Here is a 14,665-nt window from a genome sequence, read left to right as displayed (position 1 = left end):
CTTTAGGCTCCTGTTTCTGTTTTAGATCCAAGTATCTCCCTCAACCAGTGCACAACAGGCACCTTCTGGAATCTACTCCATCATGTTCATTAGCAGATGTGTTTATTCCATCTATCAATTATGAAACCATATCAATATCTAATGAAGAACAGAGGACTAGAGTTATTTTTAAAAGATTCATTTATTTATTTGAAAAGCAGAAATAGAGAAAGAGGTGAAGACCTCTGAAGAGCTGCAATGGCTAGAGCTGCGCCAATCTGAAGCCAGGAGCCAGGAGCTTCTTCCGGGTCTCCCACATGGGTAGAGCGGCCCAAGCACTTGGGCCATCTTTCACTGCTTTCCCAGGCCGTAGGACAGAGCTGGATCGGAAGTGGAGCAGCTGGGACTCAAACGAACACTCATATGAGATGCTGGCACCACAGGCAGAGGGTTAGCCCACTATGTCACGGCACCGGCCCCACCGAGCTGGTTCTGACATCACACCTCCGTGCCTGCCCTGTGTTGGCCCCAAGTGTGTCCATGGTGCGGTTTGTGCAGAGGTCTCTGATCTGAACGCCAGTGCATTTGGCGCGTACGCGTCTCTGGACCCAACTGCAACTGTGTGCAGCACCCAGAACTGTGCCCCAAAACAGCTGTTTGGTAGAGAAGGTCTTTTCCTTGCATACCTGAGACCGGGGGTGAACACAGCCAACGCAAAGGAGCAGGTCTACGCGACCCCGCTGCCTGCTGCCCGGGAGAGGCAGAAGCCAGGTCCTGCCCTGGCTGCAAGTACAAGGCAGGCAGACAGGCTGAGGATGGAAAGACGGCAAATCCAAAATGCCCTGAAAGACGCCGTGACGTCACCGCGTTTCCTGCTCTTCCTAATGCTGGATGTTCCTACACCCAACTTCCTGCTCCTGTCATGGTGGCCAGAGGGTGCCTTAGATGAAGCCAGATCGCGGCGGCTGCGGGAGTTGGGGGGGGGGGGGGTCTCCTCGGGTCAGGCCTGCCGGGCCTCCCTGGCGGTGCTGGGGGCCGCGCCCCTCAGGTGGGGTCAGCCACGCAGGTCGACGCCTGCTTCAGGTCGCCCACAGCCTTCTCCACGGCGCCTCCCCTAGCAAAGGAGACCCCCGCCGGAGCTTCACGCCCAGTGGCTCCACCGCCGCGGACCCCGCCTCCGAATTTGCCTGGAGCACGTCCCCTCACGCTGTGCGCCCTCTGACCCGGAAGCGCTCGGCGGTGTGGGGCCGCTCCTGGCATAGCGGCCCCACCCCACCAGAGCGGGCCGCGATGGGCCAGAAGCACAAGACAGGGTGGCGCTCCTCGGATGAGGGTAACGCGCCCGGGTATGTTAGGAGCGCGGGTCTGGCATGGGGCAGGGTGAGGAGTGGCCCCGGAGTAGTGGGCTGGGCCTGGGGGTTGAGGCGGGGGTCCTGAACACGGGCCTGAGGGGGCTCTGAGGAGATGGGCAGGCCCTGGGCACAGGAGCCAGGGTGAGTCCCAGGTTAATGCGCTTGGCCCGGGGGTGGGAGGGCTGAAGGGAGGGGGTCCACCTGGGTGGTGGGCGGGGCCCCAGGCACCGTTACAGAGATGAGTCCTGGAGTGATGAGCGGGGTTCCGGGCATGGGCTTTACAGAGCCCCGGTTAGTGGGTGAGGGGGGTCCTGGCTGGATGGGGCAGGGGGCTTTAAAGGGTCCCGGTATGGTGGGCGGTGTCTGGGGGCTGAGGGGTCCCAACTGGGTGATGGGAGGGGCCCTGGGCATGGGACTTACATGGTCCCAGGGTAGTGGGTGTGGGGGGTCCTGGCTGGATGTGGCCATGGTCACAGATATGGGGCTTAGAGGGTCCTGTGGTAGTGGGCGGGGCCCAGGGGCTTGGGGTGGTTCCTGGGCAGGGACCTGGGGAGATTCTAGGGAGATGGGCGGGGTCCCAGAGACTGAAGCTGAGGCGTGTCCCTGGATGGTGGGCAGGGTCCCAGGTGTTGGGCTTAGAGGGTCCAGGACAGTGGGCACGGGGGTTGGAGGGGAGGCTGTCCCAGCATTCAGTGTGGAATCCTGGACACAGGAGCTGAGGGGAGTCCAAGGTTGATGGGTGGGGCCCGGGAACTCAGGGGTTCCTGGCTGGCTGGTAGCCAGTGTTCAGAGGCCCAGGGACTCCTGGGGAGGTGAGTGGGGCCTGGACACTTGGTGAGGGTGGGCTTTACAAATAGCAGGACTATATTTTTGCCTTCTATTTAATCCTAAAGTTGATTGGATGTGTGTCCTAACTTTTACTGGAATTGCTTTCGGAGTCTCAATCCCTGCTCTGCACCGGGGCAAATGGCAGGCTTGTGGGGGAGCTCCTGGCCGTTGGCTGTTGGTAGGCTCAGCTCCTGGCCGTTGGCTGGTGGTAGGCTCAGCTCCTGGCCCTTGGCTGGTGGTAGGCTCAGCTCCTGGCCGTTGGCTGCTGGTAGGCTCAGCTCCTGGCCCTTGGCTGGTGGTAGGCTCAGCTCCTGGCCGTTGGCTGCTGGTAGGCTGAACTCCGGAACGTTTGCTGTTTCCGGAGCTAGACTGTTTTCCCTTCTGACAAAACTTTGATACCCACTTTATAATGATCTTATTATGCAACCGTATAGAGAGCATAATCTTTTCCTGTTCCTATTCTCAGTAACTTGGAGTTTTTCACACCCTTTCAGCTACTCTGCATTACCCCATGAAATCTTCAATTCCTTTCTGTTTCTGGGTAGTGGATCCCTCCCCATCTGTCATATAGACCATTAATTACTGGTATTTGAATGTGCCCACACTCAAAAAAATACCATTTATATATTTCCATAGTGATATATTTCATCTGTGCAAACATTCCAAACAGTTTTTCCAATATGATTTTGGAACAATCCATATAGAACAATCCTTTGGCTCTCTACCACTCAGTGTGATTTTCACACCCATTCAATGACTCTCCATTTTCGTTTTCTTTGTGTTTCTGGAACATTCCATTTTCTTTATATTTTGGTGACCTTAGCCAATTCATATATTGTATTTAAAACAGAGCATTTTAAAGGAAACAACATTAGGACTGCTAGGCAGCAAGGATCCAAACTAGCTTTTAGTAAGCCCTCAAGCACTGACTGTAAGCCTGTGGTTCTTCCTCATTATGTACTTGTTAATGCTTTTCCTCACTTGGTTGCAATGGACATGTTTGATTCCACATGCTTTTCCATTTGAGAGAAGCACTGTTGAACACATTATTTGTCTGGAACAACTACTTCGAATTTCTTTCTGTGTCCAGCCCTCTGGTGTGACATTCTTTCTGCCTTTCTTCCTGAGAACACCCATGCAATGTTTTCATGTTCACGTGGAGTTTTCAGAGGGCCAGCTTCACTTCTGGCTCATCTTCTGATGCATCTCCTGATGCAAAACCCTGCCCCCTATAAGGTACCTTGAACACTCATATGGAGTTCCAGGCTTCTGGCTTCAGCCTGGCTTGTCCCTAGTTGTTATATTTGGGGGAGAAAATTGGTAGCTGGAACTCTCTCTCTCTGTCTCTTTCTCTACCTCATTGTCAACTGATGTTTCAAGGAAATGTAAACAAATAGGCATTTAAAAAACTCATTCTGTCCTCTGCAGTCCCTAGTGGCATATATTTTGTGCACTGTTTTACTGAAAATACCTCCTGTCATGACCTTATTTTGTGACTGAGTGTCCCATTCCAACTCTGAACTCACCTGACCCAGCGCCTCAGATTTGACTTTGCCATTGGGCCACTTCCAGATGCCACCAGGACAGGGCTTGGGGGTTGTGTGGCAGAAGCAGGAAGCAGTCACCTGCTGACTGGACCACATGTAGGCCAGTCTGCTGGAAAAGATTTTGGAGGAAGTCAGACATCTCACACTTTGAAACAGATGCCCAGAAGATAAACCGTCTGCTTATCTCACACACAAAATATATATGACTACATAATATCTGTTTATACTCCTGCAGGGCTTGGCCATTGGTTGCTGTTCAGCTCTGTCATGTGGAGAATCATTTTATAAACAAGTGAATGGAGGTTATAAGGATGCTGGGGCCCACACAAGGACATGGAGAGCTATCATGTGAACACCACCATTGCAACCCAGTATACTATTAATTACTCACAAACGATGACATCCCAAGAGAGATGCCAGATGGCCTTCCTTTCTTCAATAGTGGATACAACAGATTATATTGGTACAAGTTATTCCTGGGGAGACTCTTGCTATCAACACTAAAGATGGGAACATTCAGAATATTCAACAGGCTGCCTATGTGCCTCTGATGTCACCAAGTGGTACTCTGCCACCTATATATCTTCCTCCTGGTTACATGTCTCAGGCGGTGTAAGACGGATTCATAAAATTCACATTGAGCCTCAGACAATGTCATGTGTCCACACCACTTTGATGCAAGTACCACAGTTCATACTATAATTCTCTCCTATGTATGCACAGGCCCTGAACTGATGCATTCTTCAAATCAAGGAGAATTTCCTCCACCTTATGTCCCACAGCCTACACCACAGCAGCTGAGGCCACCGCCACCAGCAACATTTATGTACCAACAGAATAATGGTAGGATATGAATTTCCTAAATAGCACATACTTTTAGTTTATTAAAATTAACACATTTGGACAATAATTAAAATGTCAAAGGAGGAAAACAATAACATTTCAAGGAATTTGGAGATTTCATGCAGCTATGTCAGGACTGATGATAATCCTTGGGTCTAAGGTTTCTGTATTGTGCAAAATACAGGACCTCAATAGCAACCAAGTGCTACAGATTGCACAGCATGATACTCCTGTTAGAAGCAAACACTTGATCAAACCCCAGTCTACAGTTGCATGATGTGTGATGACCAGTTGCTTGGATGAGACTCTCAAGTTTTGGGATGCCTGTTCACTAAATGCTATGATGTTGCAACACCCTGAAGAATTTTACTGTACAGATGTGATGTAGTATGACCATGGTAGCAACTGTGGAGACAGGCTGACTATCATAAGAGAATCAACCTTTTGAATTCAGGGGAATTGAGAACTCCACTGAAACATCAGTGTTGACATGTGGCTATTTTTATAAACAAACAACAAGCCAACTGGTTTTGCCCTGGGAAATATTGCATGGAGAGTTGCTATTCATTATATCAATCTTGCAAACCCAGCCAAAGATAACTGCATCTCTAAATGTCATCTATCCAATGGAATCAGCACTTCAGTGCCTCAAATTTGGCACCCTTGCAACTGGGGGACCTGTTTTGTCAATTCTGGGACAAAGTTGCCAGAAGAAAACTAAAAGCTTCAGGACAGCTCAATCACAGAGCAACTTGCGGACTCAATCACAATGGAAACAGCCCTGCCTATCCTTGCAGCTATGACTGGTCCAAGGAACATGCGGTTTTTAATCCCTCAAGGAAAGACTGCATTTTCCTGCATAAGGGAGCAGAAAAGCTATAGCTTAGAGATCAGAGTCATCAGAATTATCCAGAATTGTTCACACCTGTCTGCACACATTTGAGTACCATGATTCGATGGCTATCATCCATGGAAGTGCATAGATGTTCATGGAGTTCATCCTGGGAAATAACGATGTCATTGTTCACCAGCCAATCAGTGACTCCTTCTCTCCATTACACACCTGCAGGGATTTTCTGAAATTCCAAAGAGATGGAAGTTACTATAAAAGTTAGATTTCTGTGGGCAATGCCAGAGACTGTGTCATGCTTATTCAACAATATGTATTTTCAAGATTATTGGAAAAGAGTCTATGGACTCTGTACTTTATTATAAAATATTTGAGGATTAAAAGGAACAACAAAGTTTGAGTACAACCAGATCAAGTCAACTACAATGACCACCCTCCAACTCCAACCTCCCAATTCAGCAACAAACAAAAACCACACAGGTCCCCATCTGCCTACAGTGGAATCCTCATGCCCTGTAGGTGAGTTCTCAGGGCTCCCCATTTCTTCCACTCACTTTAACTCTGCAGATCAACAGAACTTACCCTCCTGGGGAACAGAGGGGATGAATCCCCCTCATTCTTTCCTCCATTATGGTCCTGCATTTTGATCTGCTCTAGCCACGTTGTAAGGTAAAGGCTAATGAAAGCACATTGATCAGGTGGGAGAGGATCTAACTGCCTGTTCAGAGAAAAGATTGTTAAAGCTGCTCTAGTGTATTAAGAGGAACCAAGTGGGGATGAAGGCAAAATACTTTAGTTACATAACCAGGATTTGATAATGGAAAAGGGTCTTGTAATGAACCAAATAGTATTTGGTTGAGGGATGATGTGCCATTGTGCCATATCCCCTGTAGCCACCATTGAGCTTCTGGGAGTCCAGTCTTCACAACTGTGAGCTTCACCAGAACCATCGCAGTGGGAAGGAAACTTCCTTCTGGGATTATATTTGTGAACCAGTAGGTACAGATGGGGTGACTGGATCACAAGTGGGTGGGGGTGTGTTGGAGTATAGAGGACTAGTAAGTAGAGTTGTTAGGAGGAGTTGGGGATAACACAGAGGCAGAATTGTCACAGTGGGAAGGAAACTTCCTTCCAGGATTGTATTTGTGAACCAGTAGGTACGGATGGGGTGACTGGATCACAAGTGGGTGGGGGTGTGTTGGAGTATAGAGGACTAATAAGTAATGTTGTTAGGAGGAGTTGGGGATAACATAGAGGCCAAATAGAAACAGGTAGGATAACACAGGGCAATGAGCAGGTTAAGTATGATAGGAATAGAGTCCTGACATTCTGGGCATGGAGTGAATAAGGTCAGATACTGGGAAGTAGTGTCATTTGTCATGGAAGGAAAAAGGTGACAAAGTGAGGAGAACTGGGAGGAAGGTAGATAAGAGGATTAGAATTTGATGGGCCTGAGGCAGGGCAAGACTGAGGTGAGAGGTCATACTAAGATCAGGTATGTGATCTTAGTATGTGGAAGATCTTCTGTGGAAGATCAGGCTGGTGTGGGAGGCAAGTGGGCAGACAGGACATAGTCACAGAAGGTTAAGGTTGCTATGGAGGAACAAGAGGAAGAGGGAGGGTAGAGGAAGAGAAGGGTGAGGTAGGGACAAGGACCAGAAGGACGGTGGGGAGGGAAGCAAGGATCAGAAGGAAGGTCAGGCTGGGAAGGATGAGCAGAAAGAGGGTGAGGCAAGCATCAAGGTACAGAGCAAAGGCAAGGATGGCCAGGAGGGTGAGAAGGAGGAGCAGCACAAGGCTGAGATGGAGGATAAGGAGGAGGGTGAGGCTGGAATGACAGATCAGAAGGAAGGACAGGCTGGGGGGGGCGGGGACAGCAGGACCTTGAGGCTGGAGTTGAACAGAAAGAGGAGATGGCTGATACAGAGAAAGAAAAGGAGGGTAAGGCTTGGGAGGAGAACAAGGAAGATGATGAGGCTGGATCAGAGGTGCAAAAGGAGGCTAAATTGGAGAGGAAAGACCAGCCAGAGGGTGAAGCTGGAGTAGAGGAAAAGGACAGTGGACGGGAAGGGAGAGGCAAAAGAAGGGTGAGGCTGAGGCTGGGAGAGAGGAGCAGGAGGAGGGTGAGGCTTGGGGGCAGGATCAGGAGGCCGGCGAGGCTGGCACAGAGAAGCAGCAGGATGCTGAGAGCGGGGTGGGGGACTAGGAGGAGGGTGAGGTTGGTGTACAGGTTCAATGAGAGGCTGGCGCCATGTTGACCAGACAGAAGGAAGGTGGCACTGTGGAGAATGACTGGAGGAAAGGCAAGAATGACACAGAGAAGCAGCAGGATGCTGAGAGCGGGGTGGGGGACCAGGTGGAGGGTGAGGTTGGTGTACAGGTGTAATAGGAGGCTGGCGCCTATGTGATGTGAGGGGACAGAAGGAAGGTGGCGCTGTGGAGAAAGACTGGAAGAAAGGCAAAGCTTGTGGAGAGCAGTGACAGGAAGGTGGTGTCTGTGTAAAAGGCTAGGAGAAAGGTGAGGCTTTTGTGCAAGAAGTGCTAGCAGGCATTTCCGGATATCATGGCCATAAGGGAAAGGAAGGAGAGAAACACTCAGAGGAGGCTGAGACTTGTGTTTAGACGCAGGAGGGCGAGGCTTGTGCTTGGGAGCAGGGCTGGGAGGGGCTTATGTTTAGAGACAGAGAAGGGCAAGGTTGGTGTTCAGCATGAGAAGGGGGATGAGATTTGAGTGAGGAATTAGTAGTAGGATGAGACTTTTGGGGAAGCCCAGGAGGGCGAGCTGGAGGTGCAGGAGCAGGGCCAGGCTGGGGTGCAGGATCAGAGGGAGGGTGGGGCCAGTATGGAGGAGCAGGTAGAGGAAAAGGCTCAAATACTGGACAGGGAGGAGGGTCTGGGAGAAGAAAAGGAGAGTCAGATGTGGGGAGGGCACTAGGAGGAGGGTGAGTCCAAGATGCAGGATCCGGGGTTTTTGCCTGGTGTGAAGAGACAGAAGGGACGTAACAATGGTATGGCCGACTCGGATAGTTGGGCTGGAGTGCAGGGCCTGGTGGAGGATGAGGCCAGTATGGAAAAGCAGGATGGTAAGGCTCAAATACAGATCTAATGGGGTCAGGCTGGGGTGGAGGCCCAGACAGGTGGGGCCGGGCTACAGGATCAGGAGGGTCAGGCTGGTGGGAAGATTAGGAATAAGGGGGAAGATGGCATTGGGAGGCAAGAATTATTTGAGGCCTATCTGTCATGTTGTCCGGAGAAGGTCCTAGCAGTCAGAACCAGTGACTGGTAAGGGTCCAGGACTACAGCTGCTTTTATAGGCCAGCCCGTATCACAGTGTCCCTATGACATAAACATGCGCAGCTCACCTGGGCAGTGAGTAGCCCCACCCATCAGGGAAATGTTTCCATGGTATAGGTTCAATAGGAATCAAGGGAAATAGGACAGAGAAGAAATGGCTCTATATGATAGTCCTTTTTCTTGGGGTAACATGTACCTTGGCCTATCAGTAGGCAGAGTGACCAAAGGCCATGGATACCATAAGAATATTGGCACCTAGAACTGAGGTGTGATGTGAAATCAGGAGATGTGGGAAGACATCATTTCCCCAGTTCACCAGTTCAGCTAACTCATTTCCCTTTTTTTTAAAGATTTTATTTATTTGAGAGGTAGAGTAACAGACAGTGAGAGGGAGAGACAGAGAAAGGTCTTCCTTCCATTGGTTCACTCCCCAAATGACTGCAACGGCCAGAGCTATGCTGATCCAAAGCCAGGAGCCATGAGCTTCTTCCAGGTCTCCCACATGGGTGCAGGGGCCCAAGGACTTGGGACATCCTCCGCTGCTTTCCCAGGCCATAGCAGGGAGCTGGCTTGGAAGAGGAGCAGCCGGGACTAGAACTGGCGCCCAAATGGGATTCTGGCACTACAGGCAGAGGATTAACCTACTGCACCACAGCACCAGCCCCAAGCTAACTCATTTTCTAAAGTCCTTTCACATCACTTATATCTCCACATGAATATGAGGTAACAAGAGTTGCTATGTCCCTTTCATTAGTGTGGAGGATGGGAGAAACCAGAGAGGGAATTCTCCTGGGCCGATTGTTGGTGATAAGCAGTGCGATGAGAACTTGGGCCAAAAAAAAGATGTATACGAGTGCTCCCAAAAATCCAATCCAATCCTATTTCCTTCTCAGAATCAGGAGGACAAGGATAGAAAATAAGAGAAATATGGGAATGATAGCAGCATGGGGGGGGGGGTTCTCTCACTTCCTTCTCACTCAGTGTGGGCAGAATGATTAGCATCTAACACATTCTGATTCAGAGCACAACTTAATAAATGTAAATTTCTTAAGTACAACTTTGGATTATGTGGTTCTTCCCCCCAAACCCACATTCCCACCCCCAAAACCATCCCACCTCCACTCCCTCTCCCATCACATATTAGATTCATTAATTATCTTTATATACAGAAGAAAAACTATATACTAAGTAAATATTTCAACAGTTTGCACCCACACAGGCACACAAAGTATAAAGTACTTTTTGAAGACTAGTCCTACAGTTAATTCTCACAGTACAACTCATTAAAGACAGTGGTCCTTCATGGGGAGTAAGTGCACAGTGACTCCTGTTGTTAACAATTGACACTCTTATTTATGAGGCCAGTGATCACCTGAGGCTCTTGTCATGAACTGCCAAGGCTATGGAAGCCTCTTGAGTCCACAAACTCTGACATTATTTAGACCAGGCCATAATCAAAGTGGAAGTTTTCTCCTCCTTTCAGAGAAAGGTACCTTCTCCTTTGATGGCACCTTCTTTCCACTGGGATCTCCCTCACAGAGATCTTTCATGTAGCTAATTTTTTCCACAGTGTCTTGGCTTTCCATGCCTGAAATGCTCAGAGCACAACTTTTATGCAGCGTTGTTTTCAGCCCTTGTGACTCTGTATTTCCTCCTCCTGGGGCCCAGGAACCTAGGAACATAACTGGTAGGAAGGCACACATTAGTTACTAGGCATACTAGGCACACACATCTGAGTGTGTGCACTGTTGAGTCCACTACCTGAGATGGGTGACCCCATGCTGGTTGACCTTTGGTGGTTTTTTCTTGGCAGTGTCTTCTTTACTCCTTGAATTCTCCTCTTCTATACAGAATATTTACAAACTAGGATGGGTGCAGCAACTTTGCCACCAAACAAGAGGCCAGAGAGTGGGAGCACTGCTGAGATGCAGGTTGGCACAGGGAGGGGTTCCTGAGGAGGGCCCAGGGCTGGCGGGGCCCAGGCAGGTCCGTGGCTACCTCAGGCCAGGTTGGTCATGGGGGAACCTGGCGGCTTGGTGGCCAGGAGCAGGTGGATGGCTGTGCTCTCTGATTCAGCCTGCAGCCTCTGATGGTTGTGCCTCTGTCTCTGCACCTCTTCCTCCAGGACAGCCCTGTCAGCCTTCTTCTGTAGGTCCTACAGCTTCCTGAGCATGGACTCCAGGTGCAGCATCTTCTCTCACAGCCTCCCAGGCTCTCACTCAGCGTCAGGCTTTGGGGTTCCCTTGAAATCTCTGCTCTCTGGGATGGGCTGTCCCTCCTGAGACCGTGACTCCACAATGGAGTAGCAAGTAGAGGTGATCCCTGAGACAGACTGCCACTCATCCCCCATGGTCTCTTTGCCTGTCTCCTACATGATCTTGCTGATGGAGCTCCTCAGACAAGGTTTGTGGCATGAAGTAGGGCCTCAGCTTGGGGCTCGTTCACCCTTGTCCTCCTGGCCACCACAGTCTAGCTGTCAGGTGCCAGCAAGGAGACATCCCCCATCCAGGATGAGCCAGGCAGCTCCGGTGGACAGGAGGACAAAGGCATACACATTTCATGCATTTCATAGTCACAAATTTAGAAACATAGTGATTCTTCCCACCTGCACTTCCATCCTTCTTCCTCCTCCCTCTACTATTCCCATTCTTATTGTGTTTTTGATAATAATCATTCCAATTGGAACAGCATGATCTCTCATTGTGGTTTTCTAAAAAAATTATTTAGTTATTTGATATTCTTAAGATGGTGGAATAGGGAAAGGACATACCACTTTAGGCTAGGAAAAAAACAGTAGCAAAAAAGTGGAGGAAGGCATTCACATGAGAAGAGTTGGTGAGAGATCTGCAAGGGAAATTCTACAGCAGGAAGAGGGATGCCGTGGATCCACGTGGAAGGTGTGGATGCATCCAACATATGACCCCTGCAGCTAAGAGCCAGATGAGAGCAGACTGTGGAGATCCAAGATGGTGGAATAGGGAAGGGAGCACACTGATGGTCCGGGAAGGGAAGGTTCAAAGAGGAGTGAGAATTTGTAGTTTCGGGGAAAGGGAAGCTCTTCCGAAACAGGGGAGACAAGGTGGACCTGCGAGGAGGACGTGGATGCCTGAAGAGCAGGACACCAGCAGGAGTGTGTACGCACCAGCGCTGGAAGCTGAGGTGAGACAGGGCGCTCGCCCAGCACTGCTGTAACAGCCACCGCCACCCCTCCCCCAAGCCACCCTGGGACGGACACTAAGACATGCATGACTGAGTGGGGGAGGAAATAGAAAATGGAACAGAGTAGCGCCTGCGGAAACAGTGCGCGATCCAGGGGGTCTAATTGAGGGAGTAAACAATCCAGGAACCCTCCCCCAAATTGGAGCTGCAGCCAGCGGGAACCAGCCATCTTGTTTGTTTACATTCGGGCTTAAAGGAGAACTGCCTCTGCCTCCGCACTAACCTTCGGAGGCGGAGCCCAAAGGTGGAGTGGAGTGCCATGACGCTCCTTGCGCAGGGGTGGGCAGCGAGGGAGGGCAGCTCAAAGCCCTGACACCATTTACTCAAGTTACCAGGAAAAAAAAATGAATAGCACCCGCGGGAAGAGGGCAGGATCCAGGGGGACGAATTGAGGGAAAAAAACGCCAGGATCCTTAGGAACAGCCCAACCCACAATCAGAGCTGCAGCGGGCAGAGTGCAGCCATCTTGTTTGTTTACATTCATGCTTAAAGGAGGCTGGCCTCTGCTCCCAAGGAGGAAGCAGCAGGGACATAGTCCAAAGGTGGTCTGGAGCTACTTGACACTCCTCACGCAGGAGGTGTAGTGAAAAAGAGTGGCTGACCAACGAACACCAGGCACAGACACGTAAGGGCAAACTTAGGAACAAGGAAACCGGCCCCCAAGGGGCGGAGATTGGCACCTCAAAGCCCTGACACCAGCCCATTCAAGTTAATAAATAAATAAGTAAAAATAAACAAACTCTAGAAGGCAGAGCAGCCTGCTTACACAGGATATTGGTACAGACTCACAGCAGCCCATAACAGAGTGAAATCAACCTGAAAAACCATCCAGACAGAATGCCAAAAAACAAAACAAAAACCCACAGTAAGAATATAGAAGAACATATAAACTCGCCAATGGAGCAGGCTGAATCAACCATAACAGAGGCTGAAGAAGAGGAAGAATTTGGAACTATGCCAGAAAAAGAATTCAGAAAATTAACAATCAGATTACTTAGAAATAATGAGAAACAGTGTCAAGAGCTGAATGAAAAACAAGCCCAAGGATTAGAGATCCTAAAGAGAAGCCAGAATGAAATACTGGAAATGAAAAACTCAATTGACCATATACAAAACACCGTGGAATCCCTCGGAAATTGAACAGATGAAATAGAAGAACAAATATCAGAATTTGAAGACAAACTTCCAGAAATAATACAGTCAGTTCAAACGCAGGAAGAAGAAATTAAAAAATTTAAAAAATATGGTCAGAGACCTACAAGATTCAATCAAACGGTGTAATGTTCGGATAATAGGAGTCCCTGAGGGGGTGGAAAGAGAGAATGGATTGGAAGGTGTTTTCAATGAAATAATATCAGAAAACTTCAAACAAAGGCAGCTGGATAACAACAAGCAAATTTAACAGATAGCCAGGACTCCGAACAGGGTAGACCAGATTCACTGCGACACATTGTGGCAACACTCAGCTCAGTGACACACAAAGAACAAATCCTAAAATGTGCCAGAGAAAAATGACAAATCACATTCAGGGGTAAGTCAATGAGACTCACCCCAGACTTCTCATCGCAAACACTACAGGCAAGGAGACAATAGCATGATATAGTTCAAGTTTTAAAAGACAAACAATGCCAACCTAGAATACTATACCCTGCAAAGCTATCATTTATGAATGAAGGGGAAATAAAGATCTTCCAAGACAAACAGAAACTGAAAGAATTTGTATCCATGCATCCAACCCTACAACACTTGCTCAAAGACGTGCTGCACACAGAAATACAAAAACAGGAACTTCACTCCAAAAAAAAGCGAATGTAGAGTAACCTACAAAATTCAAAATACATAAACAGCTCGTTTAGGAAACATGAATGGGAAAAGACAGTACTTAACAATAATCACACTGAATGTGAATGGTCTTAATTCTACTACCAAAAGACATAGACTAGCTGATTGGATCAAGAAAGAGAATCCATCTGTAGCCTGCCTTCAGGAGACACACCTTATCAGCAAAGATGCACGCAGACTGAAAATGAAAAGATGGAAAAAGATACTCCAAGCTAACAGAAATCAAAAAGAGCTGGTCAAGCTGACTTGCCCCAAATGGTAGAGTTAGAAACATACCAGGGGATTCCAATTCAATCCCATCAAGGTGGCATGTACCAATGCCATCTCACTATTCCAAGTGATCAATTTCAGTTCACAACTGATCATAATGAAAGGACTAAGAGTCAAAGGGAGCACATAAACAAGTCTAGTACCTGCTAATACTAACTGATAGAATAAAGGGGAGAGTGATCCAACATGGGAAGTGAGATACTCAGCAGACTCATAGAATGGCAGATGTCCTAAACAGCACTCTGGCCTCAGAATCAGCCCTAAAGGCATTCGGATCTGGCTGAAAAGCCCATGAGAGTATTTCAGGCATGGAAAGCCAAGACACTCTGGCAAAAGATCTCTGTGAGTGAGATCCCAGTGGAAAGAACAGGTCTTCAAAGAAGGAGGTACCTTTCTCTGAAGGGAGGAGAGAACCTCCACTTTGACTATGACCTTGTCTAAACAAGATAAGAATCGGAGAACTCAGAGGGCTTCCATAGCCTTGGAAACTCATGACTGGGGCATGGGGAGATTACTGATGCCATAGACAGGAGTGTCAATTGGTAAAGTCAACAACAGGAGTCACTGTGCACTTACTCCTCATGTAGGATCTCTGTCCTTAATGTGCTGTGCATTGAGATTTAATGCTATAACGAGTACTC

At 48.7% G+C, this 14,665-nt stretch overlaps 1 protein-coding gene across 1 annotated transcript in view; it reads left to right on the top strand.

The window, feature by feature from the left end:
- The window catches only part of LOC127488107 (olfactory receptor 7A17-like), a 69,951-nt gene extending 57,061 nt beyond the window's left edge, over nt 1-12,890 (top strand). Inside the window, exon 9 of the mRNA XM_070059517.1 lies at nt 7-12,890. The gene's annotated coding sequence lies outside the window, so the exon portion shown is untranslated. The remainder of the gene's footprint in view (nt 1-6) is intronic.
- Nucleotides 12,891-14,665: the final 1,775 nt, after the last annotated feature.

The sequence above is a fragment of the Oryctolagus cuniculus genome, chromosome 16, assembly GCF_964237555.1.
Source record: "Oryctolagus cuniculus chromosome 16, mOryCun1.1, whole genome shotgun sequence".
Lineage (NCBI taxonomy): Eukaryota > Metazoa > Chordata > Mammalia > Lagomorpha > Leporidae > Oryctolagus > Oryctolagus cuniculus.
The sequence above is the reverse complement of the archived record's forward strand: the minus strand, read 5'-3'. Positions and strand labels throughout refer to the sequence as shown.